Source organism: Prunus avium, chromosome 2, assembly GCF_965620075.1.
Source record: "Prunus avium chromosome 2, drPruAviu1.hap1.1, whole genome shotgun sequence".
Lineage (NCBI taxonomy): Eukaryota > Viridiplantae > Streptophyta > Magnoliopsida > Rosales > Rosaceae > Prunus > Prunus avium.
In genome coordinates this window covers 25,500,923-25,514,894 of record NC_142285.1, presented here as the reverse complement: position 1 = coordinate 25,514,894, position 13,972 = coordinate 25,500,923, and the positions used below count along the sequence as shown (strand labels likewise).

At 39.0% G+C, this 13,972-nt stretch overlaps 1 pseudogene; it reads left to right on the top strand.

Moving 5' to 3' along the window:
• The first annotated feature begins 1,253 nt into the window (after nt 1-1,253).
• On the top strand, nt 1,254-1,862 carry LOC148296723 (uncharacterized; annotated as a pseudogene).
• Nucleotides 1,863-13,972: the final 12,110 nt, after the last annotated feature.

Here is a 13,972-nt window from a genome sequence, read left to right as displayed (position 1 = left end):
GGAAGGTGGGAAGTGACTGAAGTCAGGATTTGGTGATGAAGATCAGAGTGATTAGACGTGGACATTCTCACAAGGATTCTGACAGCTTGAGATGTTGGTTCACCAGCTATCCAGGCAATAAATGCGTCTCCACGGCCAGAGGTTCAAAACCCACGATTAAGCGCGGCGGCCGAGATTCACCAGGATTTCTGGGGTCTCATCACCATACTTCACGATCCCAAATGTCGATTGGATTGCCCACTTGCGCTAATCAGACTCCACTATGCGTAAATTCAGCCTCGATTACTCATCCAGGGACTCTTCCTATAAATACAAGACTCGAGCTACATTCAAAGGGTTCAAACACCAAAACAAGCCTCCCACGGAGCAACTTATTTTCTTCTGTAATGCACTTTCAATATCTTTACTTGATTTCCTAGGAGTAGTGTTAGGTTGTAAGCAGAATCCATTCATCAATATATCATACGACCCTTGATTTTCAAGGCGCCGAAGCACCATCTCTGTTTGTTCGCTCACTCACCCCATATATCACACGACCGTCGCTCCCTGAGCAGCGCGCCGGAGCAACCCCCAAAACCCACCACCAACACCATCACTCAACGGCCTTGTAGTTCAGGCCGTGAACCTAACAGCCGAGACCAGTTCCTCTCTCGGCTACAATCGTTTGACCAAGAAGACAGATCAAACAGGCGCACCATTCACCCATCCAACACTCACCAAAACATCAACGCACGGTAAACCGTGCTGGCACGCCCGCGCACAACCGCACCGCACCCAAAAGCAGGAAACCCCGTGTTAACGCACATCCCCTCGGCCCGGAACTCCAGGCCGTGAGATTTGCGCGGCAGACAATTATTATTATTATTAAGACCATCATTATCAGAGGCATGGAGCTCGAGGTAGAAAACACGGAGAGGAAAACACAGAGTGTCCCCACAAATTATTATTATTATTATTATTATTATTATTATTATTATTATTATTATTATTATTATTATTATTATTATGGAGCGGTCCTGCAAAAGGCAGAACTAGTTCTTCAATAAAAGGAAACAAGGGAAACAAGGGAAAACACAAAATCATAAGGAAAAAAAAACCTAACTTTGCCAATTTTCTTCCTTCCCATTTCTCTCGAACTAAATCTATCTCCTCAAACTTAAAAATAAAATGCCCTCTTCATTCCCATTTTATCTCTCGATCTAAACCTAGATCTGCCAACATAGGCATGGGGGCAAGGGGCTGCACCCTTGTGGATGCCCTACTTTGCTTCCTCACGAGGTCTAGTTACCATAAACTACTCTTTGCTCCTTGAGAACGATGTTGCTGTTAGAGTTACGAGGAGTTTGGTGACTCCCAGGGATGTGCGTGTGCTGGGAGCGAGGGATGATAATCGAGTGGTGAGTGATGCCATGGCACTGAGCGTGCAAAGTACAGCATCTGTCGCAAGTGAGGGGCATCGCCTCATTGTGAAATCCCATGAGGTAGAGGTGCTAAGAGCTCAATTGGTTGCAGAGAGGAATTTGGTTGAAGATTGTCAGCGTGTGATAAGGAGTTTGAAGAGGGAGAGGGAAAATACGACGGAGGCGAATCGACATCAGCCTCAAATATTGCAGGAAGAGAATCAAAAGCTATAAAATATGGTAGATTTTTACTCTCAAGATATGCAAAAGCAGCTGGAGGCCTTGGATCGACCGGGTAAACGCAAGCATCGAGATCACGACACAAGTTACGCTCAAGCTAAGGGTGTAATCTTTGGGAGCTAAAGTGATGAGCCCCAAGAAGCTGTGCGTGAAAACCCAAGAGAAGAGATCCATATGGCTAAACTAAAGGCTCTTATTGTGGAATCAAGAAGCGCGCCCTGATTTTATTTTTTTAATAAATTTTTTAAGTTAATGTAATCTCATGTTTCCTTTTTTTTTTTTTTTAATGTGAAATAACTTGTTTGTTAACCTGATGTAGTCCCTTGTTTCCTCTTTTTAATGTTTTCCCCTTTTTAAATTGGAAACTAAGACTGAGTAAACAGGTTATTAACCAGGTAACATGTTTAATAACTTGTTAAACGGGTCAGGTTTGGGTTGAGGATTCTTGACATGTTTATTATCCCGACACGACATGAACCCGACACGATGCATTGTTTTTCCCCTCTCTACACGCAGCTCAACCACTAAAAGGTGCTCCTCACTGAAGATCGGCCATTTTTCGAATCATGGTTGCTCCTGTGCAAAAGGTGCTCCTCACTGAAGATCGGCCATTTTTCGAATCATGGTTGCTCCTGTGCAAGCGACTTTAGTGGAAGAGAATGTAGTTCCCCTAACCAAGGACGTTGGGGCTCCTACGTGATGTGCATGTCAAAAAAAACAAGAAAAAGAATAAGAAGAAAGAAGGAAAGACATGCTCAACCGAATAAGCTCTTTTTGGCATGTACCGATTTTATCATGACCAAGTGAAGTCTTTGACTAGTGGGCTTTTGGTAATACCAAATGAGGCCCAAAGATTTGCGACTTTCCACGCCTGAGTAGGCCCTTAGGATATAAAAGGCCGACTAGGCCTATTTTACTCATGATGTCGGTTCCGAAAGGATGATGCATATGGACCTCACGGCCCTCGGAGCTCCCAATGCCTAGGTGCTTCGTCAAAATACACTACAAATTTGGACTCGCTTGCTCTACCACCATTTTCTAGACCACAATACTCAATTCTCTCACCAACGGACTAGAAACAATAGTGGAACAACAGTGGAAGACCTAGAAATAATCAGAAGCATAAGACACAAGCAATAACACACATGGAAGTCACGACAAGTAAATCACTTAAAACACCGATGACGGAGAAATGATGCGAATGACAACAAGTAAGAATCGGTAGAGAAATTTAGAAGAGGTTCTTGCTTAGAAATTCAAAAGGTAGAAACAAAGTTTCTTTGCCTAAGTGTTTCTATTTATGCACAAGAAGGTGGAATGGTGTGCCCATTGATGAAAGTCGGACAAGTGGACACAAGGAGACTGAGGTGATTGTTGAATGCTTTAGACATCTAACTTTCCGCTCCTAAGGAGGCCCTCAGGATATAAAAGGCCGACTAGGCCTATTTCACTTATGATGTCGGTTCCGAAAGGATGATGCATGGACCTCACCGCCGTCGAAGCGCCCAATGCCTAGATGCTTCGTGAGATACACTAAAAATCTGGACTCGCCTACTACTCTACCACCATTTCCTTGACCACAATACTCAATTTCTCACCAACATACCAAAAAAAATAGCGAAACTTCAGTGGAGGACCTAGAAAGAACCAGAAACACAAGACACAAGCAATAACACGTATGGAAAGTCACATCAAGTAACTCACTTAAAATACTGACAACAGAGAAATGATATGAATGACAACAAGTAAGAATCAGTAGAGAAATTTAGAAGAGGCTCTAGCTTAGAATTTAGAAGGCGGAAATGAAGTTTCTCTGCCTAAATGTTTCTATTTTTCCACAAAAACTTGGAACGGTGTGCCCGTTGATGAAATTTGGACAAGGGGACATAAGGAGACTGAGGTGATTGTTGAATGCTTCAGACATTGAAGCCACAAATGACGTGTCCCCATCATGATGAAAGCAATTGCTCCCGCACAGCCAAACAACACATTGTTTCTCCCCTCTCTATACGTGGCGAAAGTACTCGATCAACGGGACTACTTAAGGACTTAGGGGTCTTCTGTTGATACCAAATACAAAGAGGGAATACGACAAAAAGTCGAGTAACTAGCCTCCATCATTTACGGAAGTGGCCGAGCCTAAAAGGCCGGAACGAGGCCTAAAAAGGCCCTTATCCATGCTTAAGGAGGCGCACGTGGTAAACAAGTTGACTGTGCCCATTTCACTCATGCAGGCGGTCTCGAAGGAACAACTCATGGACCACACCGCCCTTGGTGCATTGAGCACTTTAGTGCTTCACCCAGAAGTCCACGTGCTGCTCACTTGAAAGGACCAATTATCCCATGAATATTCCATTTGAAGATTGATTCCTCCAAAAGAGGAGACACATGTCTGCCTACAACTGTCCAACCACCGAGAGGATGCCACGTCACTAACGACCCTTCACTCCAACATCGTAACAATGCAAGAAAAGAAGCCATCTTCTCAAGTATAAAATAGGCGCACTTTTCAACCTTAAAGGTAATATAAATTTCCTCAATTTTGAGTACAGTACTTTTCATAGCTTCTTTTAAGAAAGCGCTAAGTTAGGCATTTGAGGGTGGTTAAGCGCTAAGTTAGGCATTGGAGAGGGTGGTTAATGGCTCTCTCACCACCATTTTGCAATGACCATTCTTTGTCTTCTTGCAGTAATTGGCAGCTAGAATTTCACCCTTACTTGGCCACTCCAAGTAACACCAAAAATACATCTTCAAACACCCAAGTCAGCTGAAGAACGCTCTCAAGGGAGAAAGCTGACTTCATCATAATTTCTTGTACAAAATTCACGCATCAGTAATGCACATTCTCATTCCTAAATTGTGAGGATTATATTGATGAGTTGGGAATCAATTTTGATCAAACAAGTGGGTTCTGTCTTGAGCTGCAACTCTCAAGCAATCAGATTTTGATCTCTTTCTTACGCTTGGATTCCACTTGGGATGCTTATTGCGTAGATTCAGCTGCACCAAAATGGATTCAGCTGCATCCTCAACTTGTGATACTCGCAAGTGCACGAGCCGTTGGTAGTTTAGCATATGTAAGTGCGAGGTCGATTCCACAGGGATTGGTGATTGAATGATCCAATTCAATTTTCCTACACAAAACAAAAATGAAAACAAAAGGAACAAAACAAGAAGAAAGAATGTACATTACAAGAAAAATAAATTACAACTAAGAAAACATTAAGGAAACTAAGAGAACTTTGAGGAAGAAAGGAAGTGTTTGAGAACTTTGAGGAGGGAGAAGAAAGTGTTTGGGAACTTTAGAGAATTTTGGAAGAACATGTGTTTGAGAGCTTTGAGGATTTTGGAAGGGAATGTGTTTAAGACATGGGGAATTTGGAAGAGAGTGTTTGAGAACTTGGAGGATTTGGAGAAGAAAGTAGAGAGGTGTTTTGAGAGCTTTGTGGATTTTGGAAGAGAGTGTTTAGGAACTTTAGAGAATTTGATGAAGGAAATGGGAGAAGTGTTTGGGAAGTGTTTGGAGAAGAGAGTATTTGAAGAATTTAGAAGAAGAGAAAGGAAAAGTGTTTGATATTTAGTACAAAGAAAATTTAATAGAATGATCTTATTACAACAATTGAGAACTACAAAGGGAAACTAAGAGAATTTGAGGGAGAGAAGGGAAGGGAGCTCTAGAGAAGTGTTTGAGAGCTCCCCCCCTTGGGGTGTTTTTACAAGCTTAGAGAACCTCCCTATTTATAGGCCTAGGGGAAGTGAAAATCAGAATTCAATAAGACTAATGCATACAACACTTGAATTATAAAATCTGAAATGGTTGATGCACTTGTATTAGAAAATCTGAAATGGGTGATGCACTTGTATTAGAAAATCTTGAATTGGTTGATGCACTTCACCACTAAATCCCACCAGCAGCCCTAGCTCATCTTCATGTCACCATGACCAAGCTTCCAACCAGAAATGATAGCTCATACCTAGCTCACCATGACCAAGCATCCAACCAGCACATGCTGAGGTCAGCATGACCAGCAACTTCAAGGGCTTACAACTTGGGCTTCTCTTAATCAAATTAGGACTTTAAGCACTCTAAATTGAAGTTCAGAATGTCTTCTTTCCAGCCATATGTTATTTGGGCCAATCCAAGGTCGGAGGAAGAAGTTAAGGCCGAAACAAATTGCTAACTCATTTTCCGCGCTGATAAGATCCATCCTGAGCATGGTTCTGTGTTTGCTAGGTAACGGACTCCAGAGTTATCCAATGGGGCTGAATTTTGGATATGTTATAGTACACACCAATTGGAGCAACTTTCATGAAGAATGTGGCCTCATCCGAGCTATGTAGGTTGCTGAAACAAAGCTTGCAATATGACCTACGGAACTGGACTGGCAGGGGGCTGTAGCCATAATGAATTTGTCTTTAAGCTCTTCATCAATTCATCCAAATTAGGCCTTAACATGCTTGAATTGCATGAATTATGTTCTCCAAAGCCATCATTGTTACCTAAAGCTCAATTAACTGAAAGATAAACACAAAAAGGATTAAAAGCACAAGTTTAACTCAAAAACATAACCAAATCATAAGCTAGAAGGGTAAGAAATAATATACAATTATGAACCGATCAAATACCCCCAAACCTAGATTTTGCTAGTCCTCGAGCAAAACAACACAAAACAAAGTTAAAAACAAAACTAGAAGTTAACTAAACCACTTTCGTAGGTAACTCGATTGCATTTAGCATATGCAACAAGCCTTTAAACCTCTAGGCATCCCTAGTAGGAGGAGTTGTGTCTCCTGAGGGTTTAACAGATACGATACCCACAAACGTTTTACTGACTCTGTAAAACAAAGTAATTAGAAAACTTAAAGATTGTTAGTCCTTAAGCAAAACCAAAAACAAAAACAAACACAAAAACACAAAGAACTTAAAACAATTTTTCCGAACATTTTCTGAAGAGAAATGACTCATGCACATGACTTAAACGTTTTAACAATAAAAGCTCAATTTTTAGACATTATTTACAAAGCGGCAAAGTTCTAAACACAATATGCTCAAAGTGTAGTAGTGTGATAGCCAAATGCAACAAATTCCCCAATCTTAGTTTTCACACAATTTCAAAAATCATACAAAGCATAAGTTCAACTTCAAATCTCACCAAAGTTGTCCTCTCACAAATGAATCACTCAGAAGAGGGCTATAATGCACACTCAGTTATAAACATGAGAATAGAGTTAAACCATAAGGGACTTAACTCGCAATAGAAATATGAAGAACTTGCATTAATATGATCTCAAGAAGGATGTCAAACACTTAAAAGTAGAAAAATGAATGCAATTCAACCACATGACATTTAAGATCAATTTAGGTCTTTAACATGGGTTGTAATGGGGCCAAGGGTGTAAGGTGAGTAAGAAATGAAGGATATGGATAATACAAAGTCCAAGGAACTCGCAATGCAAGAGCATAAAATAATTGTTTACAAGACTTCGAATCATCACGATTAGATTTTTTTCTTTTACCTGATCAAAACTCCTTATACCCTTCATTTACATTGATTCACTCCTTTCCTGAACAACCACCAATTTATTTTGAAGGCCCAAAAATGAAATTTCATTCAACCACCACTTAATCACAACTTTTCTCTTTTCTTTCACCAATTGTGTGATTTTTTTTTTTCTTCGAAATTCCCAAACTTAGTATGAAAAACACATCCCAATTAAAGCTCATGAGTTCTTTAGAAAGGTAAATATTTGTTTTTCAGGCTAAGGCGAGGAAATATAATTGGTTAAATGAAAGAAAAGGTTTACATGTAGGCTCAAAATGGTTAACAATGGAAAATCATGCTTAAGCATGCATAAGGTTAGCTTGAAAGGCACAAACGATCCAAAGAGGGCCTTAATATCACTTCTTAAATGTCGTGAAGTCAAATTGCATAAGAATGAATGACTTTTAAGTGTTCAACCAAATCAATAAATAATGAGATCAAACAACAACTTTGATGACAAGAAAATAAGAGTATGTATATAACACTCATGAATTGAAGTACAAGGCTCAAAAGCTCACTTTATATGGTTATATAAGTCTAATTTGTGCTTGATACAATTCTTTGGGTCATGCAAATCCTTTAATTGGAAAATTATGAAACAAATGGCAAGTGTAAAGAAGGTTTCAAACATATCATGCTAGAACAATGCCAAATTTTTTTTTATTTTTTAATAAAGAAAAAAAAAACACTAAAATAAAATGAAATCCAATTTTTATTTAAGTCATGCAAACATTTATCACTATCTCATCATAAGTGTTCGGAAAGTGACTCAAAACAAAAACAAAACAAAACAATACTTAAAATAAAAACAAGCAAAAAAATAAATAAATATTTTTTTTTTTTCAATTATTATTTTTTTTAATTTTAAGAAAAACCAAATTTACTTGCTAAACTCCAATACCCCCAAACCTAGAAATGAACATTGTCCTCAATGTTTAAAAATTAGCCACAACCAATGTCATAACAACAAATGAAGGGTATTAAAGCAAATAAAAATCACAAAACATACAAAAATAAAATAAAACAATTACAAAATAAAAATTACAAAACAAACAATCAAATAAAATAAAATAAAATAAATAAATAAAAAAACACGAAACAGTAAAACACTCAAAACAGTAAGCCCTAACAGATAGTCTTACACAAACTGAAACCCAAACAATTGAAAGCCCAACCCAAAAGAAAGTTAACCCACCTTGAAACCTAACAACGGTGAAAACCTAACCCACAATGAAATCTGAAGCCCACACGTTTGTTATTATTATTATTATTATTATTATTTTAAATAAAATGAAACTTGAATTGGGAGCGCAAAGGCGGGATTTCTGAAAAGAAAGTGTGTGGTCCCTGATGCCTTGGTTAATGGGAAGTCACGGGTGAAAGGGGTGAGGGACGTGTCGACGCGCAGAAGCAGCTGTCACATCCCCCAAGCCAGAATTATTGGCTTCTTGGGTGAAGCGGGATGACTTTTTCACTAGAAGGTGGTGAAAGGTGAAAATGCAATTAAGGGGGGTTGGGAAACGGGTGCGGCGACATATAGAGATAAGCCGTAAGGGCCGCACAGAACTTAGAACCGCAACGGCTAGGGTTTAGCAAACTAAGTCTATAAAAGGTAAAAAGAAAGGGTAAAAAAAACACAAACTCAGAAACACACAAAAGAGAAAAGAAAGAAAGAAGAAAAGAGAGTGAGAAATCAAATGGCCTCTAACTACCCATTTTCGTTAGATCTCAACCTAGCTCCACCGACTCAGACACGAGGCCAAGCAGTAGCACCAGTATGGATGCCCTACTTTGCCTCCGCACGGGGGCCTGTGACTGTCAATGACTCAATACTCCTGGACAACGATGTTGCCATTGGAGTTTGCAGAAATTTAGTGACTCCCAAAGATATACGTGTGTTCGGGACAAGGGATGACAACCGGGTCACGAGTGATGCCCTGGCACTGAGCGTGCAGAGTACAGCATGTGTCGCAAGTTTGGGTCATCGCCTACTTGCGAAGTCCCATGAGGTAGAGGTGCTTAAAGCTCAGTTGGCGGCGGAGCGAAGTTTGGTTGAAGACTGTCAGAGTGCTATAAAAAGCTTGAAAAGGGAGAGGTCAAGGATTGTGGAGGTGAATCGACACCAGCTAGAAGTATTGCGAGACGAGAATAAAAATCTATCAAAGATGGTAGAGTTGTACTCTCGCGACATGAGAAAGCAACTGGAGGACCTAGACCGACCGGGTAAACGCAAGCAAGCGGATCGCGAGAGTAGTTACGCTCAAGCTAAGATTGCGATCTTTGGGAGCTCAAGTGATGAGCCCCAAGAGGCTGTGCGTGAAGCCCCGGAAGAGGACAGCCATAGGGCCAAACTCAAAGCTCCTATGGTCGAGACACCGAGCGCCAAGAAGAAATGATTTCAGTTTTTATTTATTATTTAATTTTAAAGTGTATGTGTGTTTTTTTTTTCTTTAATTGGGAAATAAAAACGTTAGCTATCTCAAAGAAACGATTGACCCTAAATTTAAAGAATGACAATCAAACAAAAACACGAAAACCCAAACAAGATTTTTTTTATTTTTTTTATTTTTATTTTTAGTTAAGTAAATACACAAATAACTGCTTCTTCTTTTAAGAGAAAAACTTAAGGATGACCAGTTAAGGGCCTCAGAAAACACAGCCAGGGGTTCCGGGAAGGTTGGAGGGGTCACAATGGTCCCGCTTAAAACCCTAACTTCTTAGACACCGAAGGTGTCGCCTTAAAGAACTCCTAGACACTGTATAGACTGCGGTTGCTCACTGGAGTTACCAAAAATTTAGCTCCTTCAAAGAATATCCTATGAGTTTTAAATTATACTACCTAATTAAATAAAAAACAAAATAAATAAATAAATAAATAAACTGAAATAAACACGCAATTCAAACAATAATTTAAAAGAAGAGTTGGGATTCTTGCACCAGGTGTCCAAGACGCATCTTTAATTTTGTCTCTTCTTCCAACTACATTATTAAGAAACCAGTCAAACAAGAAGAAAATAATTGAAAATAAAATAAAATAAAATAAAATAAAATAAAAACTGAAAAAAGCAAAAACACAAACATCAGAAAACAGGGAGGCAAAAGTAAGTGAAAGTGTAGACATGCTCCCTTTAAAAAAAAAAAAAAACGTGCTCGCAATTTGCGCCAGAAATGAAGGGATCCGAGAGAAAAGAGCACAGGATAACACCCTCGAGATCCGAAGTGCTTTCGGCTCCCTCATCTGCATAAGTCTATTTAAACTCATCTCGGTGAAGTAGAAGAGCACCCCGCATTTCTTCCTGCAAATTCAGAGAAAAACATCAAAAAATCCAAAAACAAAACAATGGCATCCTCATGCACTCACCTTGATGATCTTAGCCTTGAACTGTCCCTTGCACCACCGAATGCGCAGATAAGGGCTCCTCAAAACCATGTCTTCCCAAACTCCACATATCATCACGGTACGGCCTCAAACTTTGCTGAGGTAATACCGAACTTTTCTGAGGCAATGCCGAACAGAGCAGCGCTGCTTGGAGGCATGATTGGCAGCAAGCTCACACCGACAGATCATCTGCATGTGGCACAGAGGTCTGACAAAGCAGCGGTGGAGGAGTCCAATAATTTAACTGTTCTCCATGCGGTCTCGGCTACCAATTTGGGTATGCGATTGCTGGCGAGAACACGGGAGTGTGCCGCGATGAGCGAGGAAATAACTTCCTTGAAGGCTATGGTGGCGGACTTGCAGAAGCGGCTCTACTGTGCCAATCAGCACGTGGAAGCACTGCAGAGAAAAAATGAGGACCATGTGGAGCTGCTGCAGATTCTGCAAGTAAGAGACAATAGAGGCATGCCATGAAGATGAAGATGAAGATGAAGAAGTTGTTTTTATTTTTAATTTACTTGAATGTTTTTTTTTGTTTTTTGTTTTTTTTGTTTTTTTTTTGTTTTACTTTTTTTTTTCTTTGTTTGTAATGTTTGAAATGAAATAAAAATGTGTTTTTAACACTCAGAAATAAACTAACTAACCACACCACGTAAATAAATAAACTAACCTAACAAAACAAAAAAAAGAACATAAAAGAAAACAAAGAACTTCCAAATTGATTTTTTTTTTTTTAATTTATTATTATTTACAACTAACTGACCACACAAAGAAAAAAAAAACAACAAAGAAGTTCCAAATTGCAATTTACAAGGAAAATTAAATAAAAACTCAAATTTCAATTTTTTTTTAAACTTTTTAATTTTTTAATTTTTGTTTTGTTTTTTTTTTTTTTTGAAAAAAAAACACACAAATATACAAGCAACTCATGGATGACCAGTTAAGGGCCTCAGAAAACACAGCCAGGGGATCCGGGAAGGTTGGAGGGGTCACAAAGGTCCCACTTAAAACCCAAACTTCTTAGACACCGAAGGTGTCGCCTAAAGAACTCCTAGACACTGTATTGACGGAGACGCTCACTGGAGTTACCACGAGTCAGCTAATATAAAAAATCTTTTTTAATTTTTTTTTAATAAAAGAAATAGAAAATTAAAATTACTGAAGTAATAACAAAACAACTAAAGAGAAAGGATTGGAATACTCCCCCTTGAAGCGATTAGGTCGAGCATGATGCATTTGGAGGTCGCGACTTCTCCCACTGCTCCACACTCCCCATTCTTATGATTGAGGTTGCCATCTCTCTCCATTTTTATTAAGCTATCATAAATTGCTAAAACGAACACAAAAAACTTGAAACAGAATTAAAGGATTACGAAATATAAAAAAAAAACTAAAAATGAAAAGGAAAAATCAACACATGTCCAATTCCATGCTTCAAAGCAACAAGCACCAATGGGTTGTGTAAGCTGGGACTTAAACCCAGTTCTCTTGCTTGTTGGGCAATTGTCCTTTTCTGTTGGACTACAAACACAACTTGTCCATTAATGTCATTAACTTTAAAACTTGAAATTGTCCAGTTAAGAAAAAAAAAATAAAGTAGGAAAGCCAAATAGAATCAAACAATGTTACCGATCCCCGGCAACGGCGCCAAAAACTTATTGCGTAGATTCAGCTGCACCAAAATGGATTCAGCTGCATCCTCAACTTGTGATACTCGCAAGTGCACGAGCCGTTGGTAGTTTAGCATATGTAAGTGCGAGGTCGATTCCACAGGGATTGGTGATTGAATGATCCAATTCAATTTTCCTACACAAAACAAAAATGAAAACAAAAGGAACAAAACAAGAAGAAAGAATGTACATTACAAGAAAAATAAATTACAACTAAGAAAACATTAAGGAAACTAAGAGAACTTTGAGGAAGAAAGGAAGTGTTTGAGAACTTTGAGGAGGGAGAAGAAAGTGTTTGGGAACTTTAGAGAATTTTGGAAGAACATGTGTTTGAGAGCTTTGAGGATTTTGGAAGGGAATGTGTTTAAGACATGGGGAATTTGGAAGAGAGTGTTTGAGAACTTGGAGGATTTGGAGAAGAAAGTAGAGAGGTGTTTTGAGAGCTTTGTGGATTTTGGAAGAGAGTGTTTAGGAACTTTAGAGAATTTGATGAAGGAAATGGGAGAAGTGTTTGGGAAGTGTTTGGAGAAGAGAGTATTTGAAGAATTTAGAAGAAGAGAAAGGAAAAGTGTTTGATATTTAGTACAAAGAAAATTTAATAGAATGATCTTATTACAACAATTGAGAACTACAAAGGGAAACTAAGAGAATTTGAGGGAGAGAAGGGAAGGGAGCTCTAGAGAAGTGTTTGAGAGCTCCCCCCCTTGGGGTGTTTTTACAAGCTTAGAGAACCTCCCTATTTATAGGCCTAGGGGAAGTGAAAATCAGAATTCAATAAGACTAATGCATACAACACTTGAATTATAAAATCTGAAATGGTTGATGCACTTGTATTAGAAAATCTGAAATGGGTGATGCACTTGTATTAGAAAATCTTGAATTGGTTGATGCACTTCACCACTAAATCCCACCAGCAGCCCTAGCTCATCTTCATGTCACCATGACCAAGCTTCCAACCAGAAATGATAGCTCATACCTAGCTCACCATGACCAAGCATCCAACCAGCACATGCTGAGGTCAGCATGACCAGCAACTTCAAGGGCTTACAACTTGGGCTTCTCTTAATCAAATTAGGACTTTAAGCACTCTAAATTGAAGTTCAGAATGTCTTCTTTCCAGCCATATGTTATTTGGGCCAATCCAAGGTCGGAGGAAGAAGTTAAGGCCGAAACAAATTGCTAACTCATTTTCCGCGCTGATAAGATCCATCCTGAGCATGGTTCTGTGTTTGCTAGGTAACGGACTCCAGAGTTATCCAATGGGGCTGAATTTTGGATATGTTATAGTACACACCAATTGGAGCAACTTTCATGAAGAATGTGGCCTCATCCGAGCTATGTAGGTTGCTGAAACAAAGCTTGCAATATGACCTACGGAACTGGACTGGCAGGGGGCTGTAGCCATAATGAATTTGTCTTTAAGCTCTTCATCAATTCATCCAAATTAGGCCTTAACATGCTTGAATTGCATGAATTATGTTCTCCAAAGCCATCATTGTTACCTAAAGCTCAATTAACTGAAAGATAAACACAAAAAGGATTAAAAGCACAAGTTTAACTCAAAAACATAACCAAATCATAAGCTAGAAGGGTAAGAAATAATATACAATTATGAACCGATCAATGCTCAGAATAGTAAACTAAGTTAGCAAAAGTACTTTACCCCTGCTATTGTTTGTCATGGAGTTGTTGTGCAGTTAAAAGAATTTATGCGAATGAACTCAATAGATAGAGGTGCTG